Source organism: Neovison vison, chromosome 1 (assembly GCF_020171115.1).
Source record: "Neovison vison isolate M4711 chromosome 1, ASM_NN_V1, whole genome shotgun sequence".
Classification (NCBI taxonomy): domain Eukaryota; kingdom Metazoa; phylum Chordata; class Mammalia; order Carnivora; family Mustelidae; genus Neogale; species Neogale vison.
The window spans coordinates 295539972-295558106 of NC_058091.1; the positions used below are offsets into that span (position 1 = coordinate 295539972).

At 34.3% G+C, this 18135-nt stretch overlaps 1 pseudogene; it reads right to left on the reverse strand.

Moving 5' to 3' along the window:
• Positions 1 to 18135, reverse strand: part of LOC122895205 — an 86946-nt pseudogene that overhangs the window by 40173 nt on the left and 28638 nt on the right.

Genomic DNA, 18135 nt, shown 5'->3' on the forward strand with positions numbered 1-18135 from the left:
TTGGCTGTTGTGAACATTGCTGCTATAAACATTGAGGCGCATGTGCCCCTTTGAGTCACTATTTCTGTATCCTTTGGGTAAATGTCTAGTAATGCAATTTCTGAGTGGTAGAGTGGTTCTATTTTTAAATTTTTGAGGAACCTCCATACTGTTTTCAGAGTGACTGTACCAGTTTGCATTCCCACTACAATGTAAGAGGACTTCCCTTCTCTGCATCCTTGCCACCATCTATTGATTTGATTTTTAATTTGGAGGGGGGATAACTACCATACTGTTTTCCTTAGCAGCTGAACCCCATTTTACATTCTGACCAGAGTTCAGCAGTATTGATTTCTCTGTATCTTTATCTATACTTATTTTCTGTTTCGCTTTGCTTTGTTACAGTACACATTCTAATGGGCAATGAATATGAAGTGATATTCCCAAGCTTTTTGTTTTTTGTTTGTTTGTTTGTTTTTTAATATCTCCCAGTTCTTTTGAGATTTTTAGATATACTCCATACAGATCAGGAATGACAGAGGGTAGAACAACAAATGTAGACACTGCAAATTATAAGAATGCCCCCACTTTGACATTTATAATCCTCATGGGCTATTTTCTTCATTAGGTTTCCTCCAAGTGTTTCTGTTTTTATCTAAATTAGCCTTCATTTTGGTAATTTCTTCTCTATTTTTTATTTTATTAGTTTCTGCTTTTGGGGGTAATATACACATAACATAAAACATTACCTTTTTAATTATTTTATAAGCACAGTTCCGTAGCATTAAGTACATTCACATTTCTGTGCAAGTATTATTTTTAATATTATTAAAAAAACAATGCAAAAATGCTTAAAAATAATGTAATTATGAAAGGAAAACTTATCATCCCATTACCTTCAGCACTCCTTTCCCCTCACACATCTTAGCCACAATCCTCTTTTTCCACCATATTTAAGAATTTATATTTCAATAATTTTTGTGGCTAGGTAACATTATAACCAAAGCTTTATATTCACAAATCCCTATTAGTCCTTCATTAAAGAACAGAATTATTATGAAAAAAAAAAAATGAAAATCTGATCCATTCAGTTTTTCCCTAAAAAAATTATTTTTAATGTTTTTTGACTTCCTTTTCTCTCATCATGTTTGTCTATATTTGCATTTTTAATATGTATGTTATCATACACTTTCAGGTATGATAATTCCAATGTATAGTAGGATGGTGGTCTGAGGGACTTCCTCACACCAACAAAGAACTCTTTAGGATACTAGCAGAGTGTCAGATTCAACTCAATTTTGATACTATCTACCTAGAGCCTACAACTGAATCCCCAGATTAAAGGTTCAGTCCCACCAGGCTGTCCCCACCTACTTTATAGGCCAGTCACAAGCCCAGGTTATTAACTGTACTTCTGACCCAGCTGGCTATAGACCGGAGATTCCCAGAACCCCTGTCTTGGGTTTGATTAATTTGCTAAAGCAAGTTATAGAAGTCAGAGGAACATTGTACTAATTAGATCACTGGTTCATTATAAAAAGATATAGGTCAAGAACATCCAGAGGAAAGAGATGCATAAGGCTTGCAAGGCATGGGGAAAAGCACACATGCCTTCTTCAGGGGTGCCACTTTCTCCCAGGTCTTGCCATGTTCACCAAACAAGTAGCTCTCTGAACCCCATCCTTTAATGGAGGTTTCATTAAACAGGCAAAATGATTCAATTTTCCGCCCATATTTGTACCTCAGAAATCAGGGAATGGGACTGACTCTTCCAACACTATAATCCCATGTTTGAGTGTCCTGGCAACAATGGGCTCCCAACCTTTTTGCCAAAAGCCACCTCATTAACATAACAAAAGATCTATCAGGTCTCCTCAGGAAATTCCAAGGGTTTTAGGAGCTCTGTACCAGAAATGGGAGGAAGACCAAATATACATTTCTTATTTAACTCATAATATCAAAATACTATACTCATTTGTTTTTCTTTTACCTAATTATTTAAAATAACTCCATATTTTTAGAGTAAAATAAACAATAATTGTTCTCACATTAGTAGATATAAAAATGTTTACAATTTTTTAGTTAAAAGATACAAAAAGGATATCTTTGCATATACACTATCATGGGCATTTTGTTTTTTTACATTAAAGGGACAGTGTAATGAAACAGTGAAGAATCTAGATGTCTTGAGACTAATCTATCTGCTACTGATTGGCTTTGTGAACAGAGGTAAGCTACTTTAATCTCTCTGTGCCTGTTTTCTCATTCATAAAATGAGGCAATGCTAGTAAATATTTCATGGTATCATTCTGGGAGTTAAATAGAAGCACATAGAAGCACATGTAGAAGCACATACCTCAGATTACTTTCGGCCCAGAATAAATACTCAATTAATGATGGCTATTATTTTATTGTTACTTCTATAGATTTCTGTAAGTAGAATTGAGAGATTAAGTGGAAAATTATGTGAAATATAAATAACTTAGAAATACTTGTAAAAGTTTTCTCTAATTTATACCACTATACACTCCTGTACAAGTCATACAATAAAAATTCTCATTTTCTTGCATTGTATATCAGGACTCTTGTTATTTTTTGCCAAGCTTATGAGAAAAAGTGAGGTTTCATTTTTGATTCATTGAAGCTTTCTGTTCACCAATGATGATAGGCATCTTTCTTTTTTTATTGATACTTTAAAGTGATTTTATATATTTCCTGTTTATAGATTTGGGAGATGGTTTTATTTGTTTTTTCTGTATCAAACAGGCTTACAAGAACTTTTTTTTTCTTGTTTCTGCTTATTTCCAATTTTTCTTTTAAGTAGGTTTTAATGTGCCACTCCCATTTTGTCATTCTTTTTAAACTTAGACTACAGTGCCTTATCTATATTTTATTGTAAGTTTCAGGTTTGTGTCCCCAATAATGATCTTGCTGACTGTTTACCACCACTATTTCCAGTCACGTTCTCTCTCTTCCTGTTCCCCATCTCAAAGATGGTGAAAGTAGATGGCTTCAGTTGTTTTTCTGGAACTTTGAATAAGACTGTGATGTCTGCACCTGCAACAGCTAATGACTATGGTGTAGGAGGCATTAGGAAAATGTCACAAAAACCAGAGACATTCTGATATTAGGTTCTGAAATAATTCTAACAGCTGCTTCCTCCAGTCATATCATTATGAGATAAAAATTTATCACTCATCTTTTTCTTTTTAGATTTTATTTTACTTAGAGAGAAAGAGAGAGAGAGTGCACACAAGCACGGGGAGCAGCAAAGTGGGGAGAGGGAGAAGCAAGATCCCTGCTGAGCAAGGGAGCCCGATGCAGAGCTCCATCCCAGACCCTGGGATCATAACCTGAGCTGAAGACAGATGCTAACCTGACTGAGCCACCCAGGTGTCCTTATCACTCATCTTGGAAGAATTAAAATTTTCACTTTTATTTATTTAAGTTTAAAATTATTCCAAACAATGTACTTTGAATTATTTTCTCTTAACAATGCTTTCTCTATATTAGAAAAATTTCAGCCAACAGTTCTTCTAATATTTAAAAGGTTTTTTTTAAGGGGTGTCTATGGGCTCAGCAGGTTAAGCCTCTGCCTTCAGGTCATGGTCTCAGAGTCCTGGGATCCAGCCAGAGCCGTGCATCTGGCTCTCTGCTCAGTAGGGAGCCTGCTTCCCCCTCTCTCTCTGCCTGCTACTCTGCTTACTTGTGATCTCTGTCTGTCAAATAAATAAATAAAATATTTTAAAAAAAGAAAAAAGAACGTAAATTCTTTTGCTAAAAAAATTTTGTTTTTTTTTAATTGAGTTTGTGATATTTGGTCATGCATGCTTCTCTTTTGAAAAAAAAAAAAAAGACTTATTTACTTATCTTAGAGAGAGCGTGTAAGCAGGGGGAGGGGCAAAAGGAGAAGGAGAGAAAGAGAAGCAGTCTCCTCACTGAGTGCAAAGCCAACCCTGAGCTCCATCTCAGGACCCAGAGATCATGCTTCTCTTTTTAATTGAAGTGACAATTATTAGTTCATAGGAGAGGAGAACCCAGTTACATTCTTCTTCTGAATGTACAGACAACTTTCTAAGCAAAATTTAATCCATATCTGATTTGTTTAGTCTGCTAATTTGAGACATCACCTTTGATGTATACTAAAATTCCATACATAGGAAATCCTCCTTTTGTATTCTAACAGTTTGTATGATCTATAATTCTAGCTTTCTTAAAAAATCACAAGATTTCAATGGAAACCTTGTAGTGTATCTTATCTAGTATGGCAAGATCTCCTCCATTATTTTATTTTTTGTATTCATCTTGGACTCTGTAGTTAGAATACTTGTTTAAGAGAGTTAGTTGGTTTACTCATGAATTTTTTTGATTTGGATAAATTTAATAAATATATCATATATATACTGAAAATAACACAATAATTATATATATATATATATATTGCATTCATTATCTCATACTTTCATTAATCTATAAGTAGATATTTACTATTTTTTTCTATATGTATCATTATACACACAGAGAATACTGAGACAGTCAAGACAAACAATTCCAGTCTGTTTCAAGATCTTCATTGTGGAATGAAATAAACTGCGACATAGGCACACACACACACACACACACACACACACACACTTATTTAATATAGTGATAAGTAAGATACTGGCTATAAAATAAAGATGCATGGTATCAGAAAGACTTGGAGTCAGTGGCAATTTTTGACAGTAATGTCAAGGAATAGTTCGTGTGAGGATATGATATTTGAGCTGAAATTTCATGGATGAGAAAGAGCCAGCTATGTAAAGATCTGCGTAAACTTTAATGGTCATTAGTTTAAAAAAATTCTTTAACTTCTACTTATAGCTATGACAGATGAGCTTATATCAGAACAACCCTCCAAACTGATTATAGAAACAGCATAAAATGCATGAAACAGCTGCTTAAAGTCATGGAAGAGCAATCAAGGAGGCAGGATTTTAGGATCTGATTTGGGGGAGAAGGAAAGAGTTTGTGTGGTCACTTTCCCTCACTGCACTGGCTGATTCATAGGTGTGTGAGGCTCAGCCATGGAGAAACAAGCAGCGGTTCAGAAGAGCTCAATTGTGGGTAAGGGAAGAAAGGATTTGGACTTCAGTTTTCCACTGACAGCCAGTAGATTGATCCAATCGGAATGGATCAGACCATCAGAAATGGGTGCCAGATTTCTTTCGCTTATTTTTCCATTCAAAACACTTTCCAGATCTTATACCGTACAGGGCAAAAGCCAAATTAAGTGAAGCAGAAAATAGAAATGGAGTCAAAAATGAAAGCAGATCTTGGACAGTCTTATTGTACTAGGAAACAAAAATTGGAATTCAAGAACTCCAATTAATGGGGGCCACCGTATATACTCTAGATTTGTAGTTGACAGGCATAAACAGATAAATCCCTAAACTACAGACATATTAGGCTTAGAACAACCTCCATGAGGACTGAAACCCTTCTCTAAGAATCCCAAACTATGGTTAGACCAAAGTGAATGGCCTTATTCCACTTTACTCTAGTTGCTGGCAGGGTTTAAAAAATAAATTAAGAAATCATTCAGACACTTGTTAAAAATTTCTGACAACAAGTCAGAAAGTAGTATGAAAGAGAGGTAGAGTTCTGAATACAATAAGGAAAATGTGGGAATTTATAGCAAAAAAAAAAACAACAAAACAGAATAAGAAGGGATCATTTGATGGAAAATTAATAAAAAGGAACAAGGTAAGGGAGGATTATAGCTGAATTAAAGTGACAGGATTCTTGCAAAATTGGACTCTAGAAGGACAGAGATGGAAGCCCAAGTTTGGGACTAGTCAAATAGAAAGTTCAGAGGATCTTGACTAAAGTTTGGTCAGGAGAAAATGTTTGTCACCAGAAAATGGGTAACTATTTTCTAGAAAGATAAAGTCATGTAGAGCCTTTACCTTGTTTTTGTACATAGTATAAAAGTTAACAAATGAAAACAATGAGAAAAATTAAGAAGAAAAAGGCAGGGGTGCCTGGGTGGCTCAGTGGGTTAAACCTCTGCCTTCATCTCAGGTCATGATCCCAGGGTCCTGGGATTGAACCCCACCTCAAGCTCACTGCTCAGCGGGGAGCCTGTTTCTTCCTCTCTCTCTGCCGGCCTCTCTGCCTACTTATGATTTCTCTCTCTCTCTCTCTCTGTTAAATAAATAAATAAAATCTTAAAAACAAAAGAAGAAAAAGACAAAACTTGGAAAATAGACCTAGAACCAAGGCAATTTCAGATATTGATGTTATGTTAAAAACTTTAAATTATAGTGATTTATATACTCAAACAGATAAAAAGGAAAAGATCATTAAAATATTAAAATAAATAAAAAAATGAAATGGAAATATTAGGTTTTTAAATTATAATTAAAACTAAGAATTCAACATATCAATTAAATACAGTCAGAAAGAAGATGAGTTGCCTGGATGGCACATCAGTAGAAAACATCCACGCGAAAACACCGACAGCCAAGAATGGATAGAAAATACAGAAAAGGGAGTGAGAGACATACAGAGTATTATGAAAGTTCTAATGTATATAGCATTGTCATTTCTAAAGGATAAGAGAGAGAGAATGTAGACAATGTATTTTGAAAAAAATATTAGCTGAGACATTTTCAAAAGTGTGAAACACATTAATCTTCAGGTTTAAGAAGTCTGCATGTTTTTCAGATTATGAATTCCAGGAAACCTTAAGTAGAGACATTATCATTAGATTGTAGAATGCCAAAAAGAAAAATAAAACTCAAAGACAGTTAGTGGAAACCACAACAGAATACTTTTAAAGAGTCAGCAGTGAAATGGGCAAACGACTTAGACAAAATCTCAAAAACTAAACAAACAAAAAACTAAAAAAAAAAAAAATCTGGACTAAGCAATAAGGACAGAAGAGCTAATTCAGATTTCTGTATTCAGCTAATATGATTTATAATGCAGGGCAAAAACTATGCTAATATAAGCAAAACCTGATAGATGTTCTAATTCTGAGTCTCATTCTGAGAATATAAATTTGCAAACAAGAACAACAAAATAATGTTTTTATGTCTATTATTAACAGTCCAAATCTAGATTCAACCCATACTTTCGTCGATAGCGTAACAGCTACACGGAGGATAGTTACGCAGTGTCATCATCTGTGCCTACACTGATCTTGTCTGAGTTATCTCGATTTCACATTTTTTCAAATCTTTCTTCTCCAGGATAGCTTACACAGGTATGTTTTCCTCATGTTACTGGAAAACTACATACAAATGTTTCTCAAGTCATTATGTCAGGGTCACTCACACGGCCAAAGTAAGAATATGCCTTCCTCAGAGCCTCTTTGGTAAGAGCAACTAGAAAGACACCTGTTGGAGGGGATTATATAAACCCGGTTAAATAAATTGAGTCTGTAAAAAATAATCTGGTTTTATGGAATTCATTTTTTCTTTTTTTTTAATAAAACTATAATTCCCTGATTAGCAGTAAGTATAGAAGAATTGTGGTTATAACAAATGTAGATAAATTCAAATCTGTGTCCTTTTGTGAAGCATTACAAAATATTTTATAATCTTACCCTTGATCTTCACAACTTTATCCTCATTACTGACCTCAGTAATAAAGTTTGATGTGAAAATTCCTTAAACACTTAAATTGCAGGTATTAAATACTATGCCCACCATTGCCCCTGTCTTACTGGAAGAATGACAGATTCTCAATCTTGTCTACATCCAATCTCAATTTATCTGTTTGGATTTCCTTTTACCTAGCTTTATAAATTAGTCTATGGATTATACATTCTTTTGTATGTTAAAAAAATGACTAAGCTGTTTGCATCAACATAGAAACATCAATTTTCTTCTCTTTTGTGTGTCTTTGTGTTTGTGTAAAGAATTCCTAAAGAATTTTCATAAAGAATTTTCCTAAAGAATTTTATCTACAAAACTCAGTTCAGTATCTATTTGACATACTTGCTATTGTTATTTTTTAAATCTTGGTAAATGATATCACAACCCATCAAACTTCCTAAGTTAGAGAACTTAAATTAATTATTGACTCCTTCTTCTCCTCATCCAATGAACTGTTGGAACTTACCAGTTTAATTGGCAAGAATTAAGAAACGGTACCCATTCTTTCCTGTTAATTCTTTGTTCAACTAATGATCTTACCACCCAACCTGCTCCTGGAACCCTGTATTCAACTTGCTATTTCAATGCATTCTTGAAATTGATTCTGATGTGATCTTTCCAAGACACCACTTTTGTCATATTTTTGAAGTCTAAGCTCTATTAATTATAAAGCAACCCATTATCTAGACTCTGCAGTCACTTAACATCTTTTCTTCCTCACTACTTCTAGATAATACTGATTCTGAATCATTTGATTAGGTGGTACTCTTTACCCATAAAATAACCTTACCTGCATAAATTCATTATTATTCACCTCTGCCACATTGGAAAGAAAGTAATTTTACGTGTGGAAGGGGGAATAGTAAGACAGGGACAGACAGAGAAGTAGAAGAAGAATGAGAAGGAGAAAAGGAGAAGGAGAGGGGCCGGGGGAAGAAGGAGGAGAGAAAGAATGAAACAATGTCCAGTGAAGAAGTTGTCTTAACCACTCTTAATGTTCTTAGCACTTTACACAAAGCCTGAAGTAGAACCATGGTAGAACCATGCTTTAGATTGTCTTGTGCATTGGGCACCTTCATCATTGTCTTTTTAAGTCACTGCTGCATTCCCAAGGGGAATAGAGTAATTCCAGCTTCCAGACTTCTGTCACTTGTTTTCAGGTTAAAGAAGAGAAACTCTTGGGGCATTGGAAAAGTAGACAAAAAAGAAATTGTTATTATCTGAAGTAATCATTACTAGATATGGGGACATACTTAAGTTCTACAAACACTTTGCAGGGTACTATGTGAGTAAACTTCCATTTTCTTGCTGCAAACACTCAGGGAAAGCTTTCTCAAAAATTTTTGAGAACTGCATCATTTTCAGAAAAACAGTATGTCACCCTGAGGTTTTCAGAGTCTGGTTCTATGACCTGGAAATTGGTACTTCTCTGACTTTCCTTAAGGCATGACTTGACATATTTCCTTCACACATGTCTTCTCTAAACTGTACATTAATTCCTGCGAAGTTTTTATTAACCAGTATTCCTGTACTATAGAACATGTGGAGGATTTATTTTTTTATTTTTGAGCATAACTGGTACAAATAGCATCTCACATAAATTATTTTACATTGAACTAAACTATCCTGATCTTATCAAATTTTTGGAATTATTTTATTTGTTGTGAATACATGATGAATCCAGAGGTCATAAAGATATTAAGGTATGTATGCATGTGTATGCAGTTAAAATTTAGATAGGTAAATAGATGACAGATAGATATATGATAGATAGATGATAAATAGATGGATAGATAGATAATCTTAAATTTTACTTCCTAATTGTACATGAAAAACTATAAATTATTTTAGTCCATAGCTAAATTGAAAAATTGATAAAAATCACATAATTTAATACTTATTTAATATTTATTGCCATTTTATACTTAGGCATTGTAACTCCATAATTTATAATGAATATAACACTGTATAATTTTTTATTAAGCATAAGCTTCCAGCAAGTAGTATATCACAAATTATAATACAATTTAACATTTTAGTTTGGTAATTCCTGAAGTTTTACATATCAAGCATCTCAATTTTACTAGCACTATGACTATGTGCTTGACACTTACTTGTTCACACTTTATTATGAATAATTCTTCAGATATAGCTAAGCATAATGGGCAAAATGAGCCCACCCCTCCACAATGATGTCCACATCTTTTTTGTGTGTTTTTAATCTCTGGAACCAGTAAATACATTAGGTTACATGACAAAAAGATTTAAAGTTGCAGGTAGAATTATCATTGTTAATCAGCTGATCTGGAAATGGTGGTATTATCCTGAATTATTGAAGCGGTCCCAATGTAAGCACAAGGAGACTTAAAAATGCACAAGAGACACAGGAGAGGGAGAGAGAGTTAAAGAGGTGGCAGTGTGAAAAAGACTTGACCTGATTTTTTTTGGTTTCAATATGGGAGGATGAAGCCACAAATCACCAATTGCACTGGTTCCTAAAATCTGGAAAATGAACATATGGGATTTTCCATAGGAGCATCCAGCATTCAGCATCCTCTAAATATGGAATTTAACCCAGTTAGATTTGTTTGACGCTTTTGGCTTCCAGAACTTTAAGATAAACAATTGTGTTGTTTTAAACTATGAAGTTTGTTGTAACTTCTTAGAGCAGGAATAGGAAACTAATAACACAGGATTTATTCAGAGTACATAAAATCATATACATATACATAAAATCATACACCAATAACATTGAAGTGCTTTTTAAAATTACTAAGATTTCAAAACACGTAAGATACTGGTCAATAAAAGGCATAATAAAGTCTGATATGTGACCCTTTACATTTTTCCTAATGTGCATAGATTGTTTAAATAATGTATAACTGGCTAATATTGCAAGATGAAATTGGGTTTAGTATGGGTGGAAAAGATATTTGACTTTAAAATTGTATACTTCTACGTTAGTGTACTGCCAGAAAAATAAATTAACACTCACTTCGTTAAAAGTCACATATCTTAAAAAACTAAGTAAAAGGGTGCCTGGGTGGCTCAGTGGATTAAAGCCTCTGTCTTCAGCTCAGGTCATGATCTCAGGTCCTGGGATTGAGCCCCGCATCAGGCTCTCTGCTCAGCGGTGAGCCTGCTTTCCCCTCTCTCTGCCTACCTCTCTGCCTACTTGTAATCTCTCTCTCTCTGTCAAATAAATAAATAAAATCTTAAAAAAACTAAGTAAAAACAGTTATTTTAAATGAATTAATTTCTTTTTTTATTATGTGTCCCAAATTAACACATCTTATTACTAAAGTTGGTATGTATTTCACTGAATTATGGAGAGGCTATCATTAAATTCCCATTGTCATCATGTGATGTGTTTGTGTTTAACCAAACTGAGACATAATTGGGTAGAAACTAATCTAAGTCCATTTCAAAACATTTGGTTACATAATCAAATTTGTAATTATAGAAAAAGAACATGAATGCAAGAAATAGTATATGATTATAGGTGCATTCAGCCTGGAAACAAAGTGGTGGAAAGCAATACCATATATTTGCATTATGATGGAGATTTTTTTTTTCTCTTCTCAGGCTATTTCATTGTAGCAGTATAAGTGCAGTAATACATCAGATGTCTATTCAGTTCATTAGACCATGCCAATAATGATAAAAATAAAAACAGAGAGCCAAATGGAAATGGGCTCTATATAATGTTAAAAGAAATGTCTCCACAAATTCTACCACGTAAATTTCCTCTTTAACCAATTTACAGGATCTTCAAAAAAAAAAAAAAATGCATCCATGAATTTACAGAAAGAAAAAAAAAAACCCTAGTTTCTATTCAATCTTCAAAATTACACATTTATTATTGTTGGAACTGTTCTATCTATTGTTATTAAATAATATCAATTAAAATGTAACTTCTTTATAATATGTGATTTTGTAAAGCATACCACACAAAATTCACTGGGAGATAGCCTCAGAGTTCTAACTTAATACATTTCCTAGTTAAATGATATCTCAAAATATACCTTCCTTTGGTTGGATTTTGTCCTCTCATGAATTTCTTAGGTAACCAATTTTATGAAAACATTTCATTTAGTACTCCTGAAACTATTGTGAACAAAATGCAAAGTGTTTAATTTAAGGCCCATTTTATCGAAATCTAAGGCCCTCTTTATCTAAGCTCTTACCAGTCTCCCTTCTCAAACTCTGCGCTTCAACCAGTAAGTTATGGGAACCCCAATGTATGTCTTTTTTTTTTTAATTTTTTTATTTTTTATAAACATGTATTTTTATCCCCAGGGGTACAGGTCTGTGAATCTCCATGTCTTTTTTTATTTTTAACCTCTTTAGGTACATGCCATTTCCTTTGCCTATTAAATGACCGAACATCACTTGCATGCATTCTTAATCCACATCTGCTTAGGTCAATGGCAATAGATCCGTGACTCTATTTTTAATTATTTTTTAAGAATTTGTTTATTTATTTGAGAGAGAGAGACACAGCGAGAGAGGGAACACGGCAGAGGGAGTAGGAGAGGGAGAAGAAGACTCCCTGTGGAGCAGGAGCCCAATGTGGGGCTTGATCCCAGAACCCTGGGATCATGACCTGAGCAGAAGGCAGACACTTAATGACTGAGCTACCCAGGCGCCCCTTACATCTTTATGTTTAGTCACAAAATCCAATTCTAATTCTGTCTTAAATCAGTAGGAAATCCTACCCCAATCCTAGGGATGCAATCCCTAATTTCAGTGTAGTCTTCCTTAAAACTGAACCAAAGTATTGGCATTACTTTAATTTAGGACTGAATATTTTTTTAAAAGATTTTATTTATTTATTTGACAGAGAGAAATCACAAGTAGACTGAGAGGCAGGCAGAGAAAGAAAGAGAGGGAAGCAGGCTCCCTGCTGAACAGAGAGCCCGATGCGGGACTCGATCCCAGGACCCTGAGATCATGACCTGAGCCAAAGGCAGCGGCTTAACCCACTGAGCCACCCAGGTGTCTCTAGGACTGAATATTTTAGATCAAAAGAGCATATAGATTTTATTTGATACTCAATAAAATTTATTTTCACAAAGAGTTATGAAGGAGTGTTTGCAGATATGCCATTAATGCTTCAAATATTTAAAATTCTACCTCAAAGAAATTTTCATAAATGTCTGCCTTAATCTTGCCTTAATCATACAAATTTTCTCATGCAAAGAAAGATATATTGAGACAAGACCATGTACAGTTTTCTAAGATACATATTTTATCTTACTGCTTTATCTAACTAAAGCAATATTATCAGTACTTATACCTTTCCTAATATGTTCTACAGTACAAGCAAATTTTTGTGGGATTTAGAAGCACAGGACACACATGCTTAAAAGGTGAATAAAAGAATTGGGTGAATTTATCCTTACTGGACAAGACTGAGGGAAATTTAATGAGTCGCTAGGGAGGCTCAGACTGAGTTCCATTTTTATTCTATCACATATCAGAAATTTTTTGTATTAAAACTTCCAGACTATTCCTATCTAGATTTTCCACCTTATGTTATTTTAGCCTCCATGGTTTCTTCATAATTAACATGAAGAAAACGCTTAAACAAAATGAAAATAATAAACAAAGAATAATGGCGGCAATAAAATCTAACTGTCAGAAAATGGCAAATGAATGGTGTTTTTATCTCAGGGCCAAGAGAGAAGAGAAGAAACTAGGTAACTATCATTTCACACCACTCCTGTCAAGGATGGAAAGTGATCCTCCTAATCTCTTCCTTTTTGTCTTCCTTCCTTCTTCCCTCCCTCCCTCCCTCTCTTCCTTTTCCCTCTCAACCTCCGTCTCTCCTTCCCTCCTTGCCTTTCTTTTTTCCTTCTACAAATAGGTAAACTCCCATTGAATTAGAAAAATATTTTGAAACATACAATGGAGCAGAGTGTTAGGAAGCCAACAGGATCAAGTCAGCAAGCAGAATTACACAATAAGGAAGTCCCATCAGAGTCAAACCACAGGTCAGGTACCACATATAAAGACTATTCGAGTAAAACAGGGATCTACATGAGATAAACCTTCCTAGGAGCTTGTTTTGGAATAAGACATTATTTACTTTGACATGGGGATTTAGGTAGAGAATCTAAGATAGGAGGACAGAATCCATAATTGAAAAATTTGGTTCTTCCTAAAGCTTTGTTTAATTTCATGGATGATCAAAATTTTTTGTTTCAAAGTACATTCAGCTCTCCAAGAAATATACTTGTCTATAAATTGTTCTGTTCTGTTAACATGAACAAATAGAGATCCACAAAGGTTAGCTACATATATAATTATTAAAACAAAGGTAATTTTAGTGGGCTTAAAGATGGATGATTCCATTTATGAGACTCTGAGCATACCTGCAATTGAGAACAAAGCAATCTGTATTTCTGACAATTCTAAGGTCATTTTAATAAGATTTGTTTCACTTCATTAACATTAGCATTTTTACTTAAAGCTGAAATTGAATAAAAGAATTCATAATACCTTTTTTCATATGCACATATAGTATAATTAACCATATACTCAAAATATTACCCAATTTTATGGAACTCATATTCCAGTACTTTATGTTTATCATGTAATGATCCCATTATAGATAGGAAAGATTAAAATTGTCAGTATTATATAATAGAATTATGATTTTGGGCACCTGGGTGGCTCAGTGGGTTAAGGCCACTGCCTTCGGCTCGGGTCATGATCTCAGGGTCCTGGGATCGAGTCCCGCATCGGGCTCTCTGCTCAGCGGAGAGCCTGCTTCCTCCTCTCTCGCTCTCTGCCTGCCTCTATGCCTGCTTGTGATCTCTCTCTGTCAAATAAATAAATAAAATTTAAAAAAAAAAATAGAATTATGATTTTTGTTGTGTTTTCCCACTATTTTAGGTACTAGACACGAAACACATTTAGTCCTTCAGAGGTATATAGAAGAATCTGACTTGCAGGATGTATGTTGTATTTAGTAATGTGTCTCTTCATTTTCTTGTTTTACATAAATTTTTAGTGAACTAAAATATGCATTAAGAAGTACATAAATCTTGGGGTGCCTGGGTGGCTCAGTCACTTAAGTGCTGGCTCTTGATTTCAGCTCAGGTCATGATCTCAGTGTCCTGAGATGGAGCCCTGAATCCCAGGCCACACTCAGGGGAAAGTCTGCTTGGGATTCCTTCCCTCTACCCTTCCCCTCCTCACACGGGAGTGCATGCCATGCTCTCTCTCTCTCAAATAAATAAATAAATCTCTAAGAAAATACATAAATCTTATATGTAAAGACTGATGAGTTGCAACAAAGTAAACACACATAATGTTACTATTATCTAGATTAAAACATAAGACTATTACCAGAACCACAAAAACACTTTAGAAGGTTTCTCTAAACACCACCCTAACTCTGGGTAACAAGCATTCTTCTATCTAATCTTCTAATCTAATCACCACAGATTACTTTTGTCCTTTTCACTTCATATCAATAGAGTCATACTGTGTATACTTTTATGTATCTAAGCAGTTTCTGTACAAATGTATGACATGAAATTCTTTTCCATTAGCTCATTTTTGATTGCTGAATATCAATTGTTTGGCCACCAAATAATTTATCTATAAACCTAATGATAAGCATTTAGTTTCTCCTAGGTTTTATTTATTCCATGATCTTTAATCCTTTGTCTTTAAATGCATATATACATACATTTTTGTTGGATATATTTCTTTTTTTTTTTTTTTTTTAGATTTTATTTATTTATGTATCAGAGAGAGAGTGCGAGAGAGCAAGCACAGGCAGACAGAAAGGCAGGCAGAGGCAGAGGGAGAAGCAGGCTCCCTGCAGAGCAAGGAGCCCGATGCGGGACTCGATCCCAGGACGCTGGGATCATGACCTGAGCCGAAGGCAGCTGCTTAACCAACTGAGCCACCCAGGCGTCCCTGTTGGATATATTTCTAAAAGTAAAACCTTCAGAACTTAGAGTATGCATGTACTCAAATTTAGTATATTGCTGAAGAGTTTTCTGAGGTGTTTCTACCAATATAGGCTCTCATCTCCTGAGTGGCTCTCATCTCCTGAGTGTAATATTTTCTATTATTCTACTTCTTCAATGGCAACTATGAGTTTTCATCTTTGGAAATAGGAACCATTTTGGTAGGAGCATTTATTTCTCTTTGGCTTTAATTTGTTTAACCTGTATACAAATAAAGATGTGCAACTTGTCATTTCCTTATTGGTTATTTGAATATTACTGTGAATTGCTCATTCACATCTTCGCTTTTTTCTCACATTTTCCTATTGGCTGTTCTTTTTATTGTGATTTGAAGAAGTCCTGTATCTACTTAAAATACTAGAAACTTGTTGGTTACATACACATTGAATATTATCTCTAACACCAATACATGCATTTCACTTGCCTGATTATTCAGTTAGATTAATATTCTTAATTTAATGAATCTAATATGTCAATCTTTTGATTCAAGGCATTTTGGCGCCCTGTTTTACAAAATTTTGACTTATATCAAGTCATAACAGTATTTTTCTATCTTAATGTTTATAGTTTCATTTTCCACATTTAGAGATACAGTATATGTTGAATTCATTTTTATATATGGTTTGAGATAGAAGTCAAGTTTAGTTTTTTTCTTCCTTTATGTATCCAGTAGGTCTTATACTATTTATTGAAAAATCTATCGTTCCCTGAAAATTTCAATGTTACCTGTCACAAATTCAATGAACATATATGAAGGAGATAGTTCTAAACTCTGTGTTGTTTTCCTTGTTTTTATCCTTGTGCCTACATGGTGTTGTCAAATTTACATTAGCCTCATAATGATTTTTATAGCAGATCATGTTATTCTTCTAAATTTGTTCTTCCTTAAGTGGTTTTCCTATTTTCAAGTTTTTTTACACATAATATTTTAAAATCAGGTCACCAATTAACACACATATACAACCAGACATCCATATATATCTGCTGGATGGTGATTGCATTTACTCTCTGTCTAGTATAAATACAGCAGTAATTAACATACTCAGATTATTGAGTCTTCCAGTACATAAGCACAATATATTCCTATATTTATTCAGTTCTTATATTTCTCTCAACAGTTTTGTATGTGCATGTGTATGTGTGTAGATGTCTTACAGTGCTACATTTATTTAACTTGGGGTATAACATTGTGATTGGTTTTATTTATACTACTTTTATTTTCTGTTTACTGCTTTCATCTAGACAAATGATTGGTTTTGCATATCAATTTTGCAGCATGGCGAATTCTCTCATCAATTGCAAGAGTTCTTCGGAAGATTCTTGGATCTTTTTTTTTTTTTAAGAAATTATTTATTTGTTAGAGAGAGAGAGCATGTGCAGGGGGAACAGCAAGGAGAGGAGAAGAATGCTCCCAACTCAGCAAGAAGCCCGATGCAGGACTTGATCCTAGGACTCTGGCATCATGGCCTGAGCAGAAGGCAGACACTTAACCTACTGAGCTTCCCAGGCATCCCCTGGGTCTTCTAAATACACAGTTATCTTCCCTGCAAATAATGGCTATTTTATTTCTTTATTCACTTCCAATAATTTATATTTCTTATTATTTCTTTATTACATTGGCTGAGTTCTCCAGTACAATTGGGAAGGGACATGGCTATGTGGTAATAGAGAGTAGGCCAGTCTCATTCTGGAATAAGAATATGGTTCTGACTTTTGCTGTACATTTTCAATGTCACTGGATACTTCAGTCTTCCACCTTTTTTTTCACACTTTTAAAATCTACAAGATTAGTAGGAGCTTTAGAATTTACATAGTAGGGAGACATATAGGAAATTATTACCATACTATGTCTTTTTATTTTTAAGATTTTTTTTTTAATTTATTTGACAGACAGAGATTACAAGTAGGCAGAGAGGCAAGCAGAGAGAGAGGAGGAAGCAGGCTCCCTGCTGAGCAGAAAGCCGATGCGGGGCTTGATCCCAGGACCCTGGGATCATGACCTGAGCCGAAGGCAGAGACTTTAACCCACTGAGCCACCCAGGCGCCCCGCCATACTGTATGTCTTAATTTATTTTGAAAAAAATATTCCACACCATTATACCTGTATGCTGATGTAGAAAAAAGTTCAATCAATCCTGTGAAAAGAATTCATCTCCTGAAGTTCAAGATTTATAATGCCTTAAAAGCTTGTGATAGAGACAAAGAAACTGATTTCTTATTAAGGCTTCATGTTAGCCATCTTTCAAACTTATGGTTGATTTAAGTAATGAAAAACATCCTTAAAGAGAATTGGGGATTAGAAGAGATACTATTCCTCTGGTGGAAAGATGAAAAAAGCTAACAATCTGTTACTGATTATTTCAACTTTTGATAAATAAATAAATAAATGTAACAACTTACAACTTGTCTCTGTCTTAAGAAAAATATAACTTTCAACTGTTTCATTACCCAGCTGTTTAATATTCTAGTTGCCCCAAAGTGGAAACGTTTTATACGAGTGAGTTTTCTATGATTAAATAAAAATA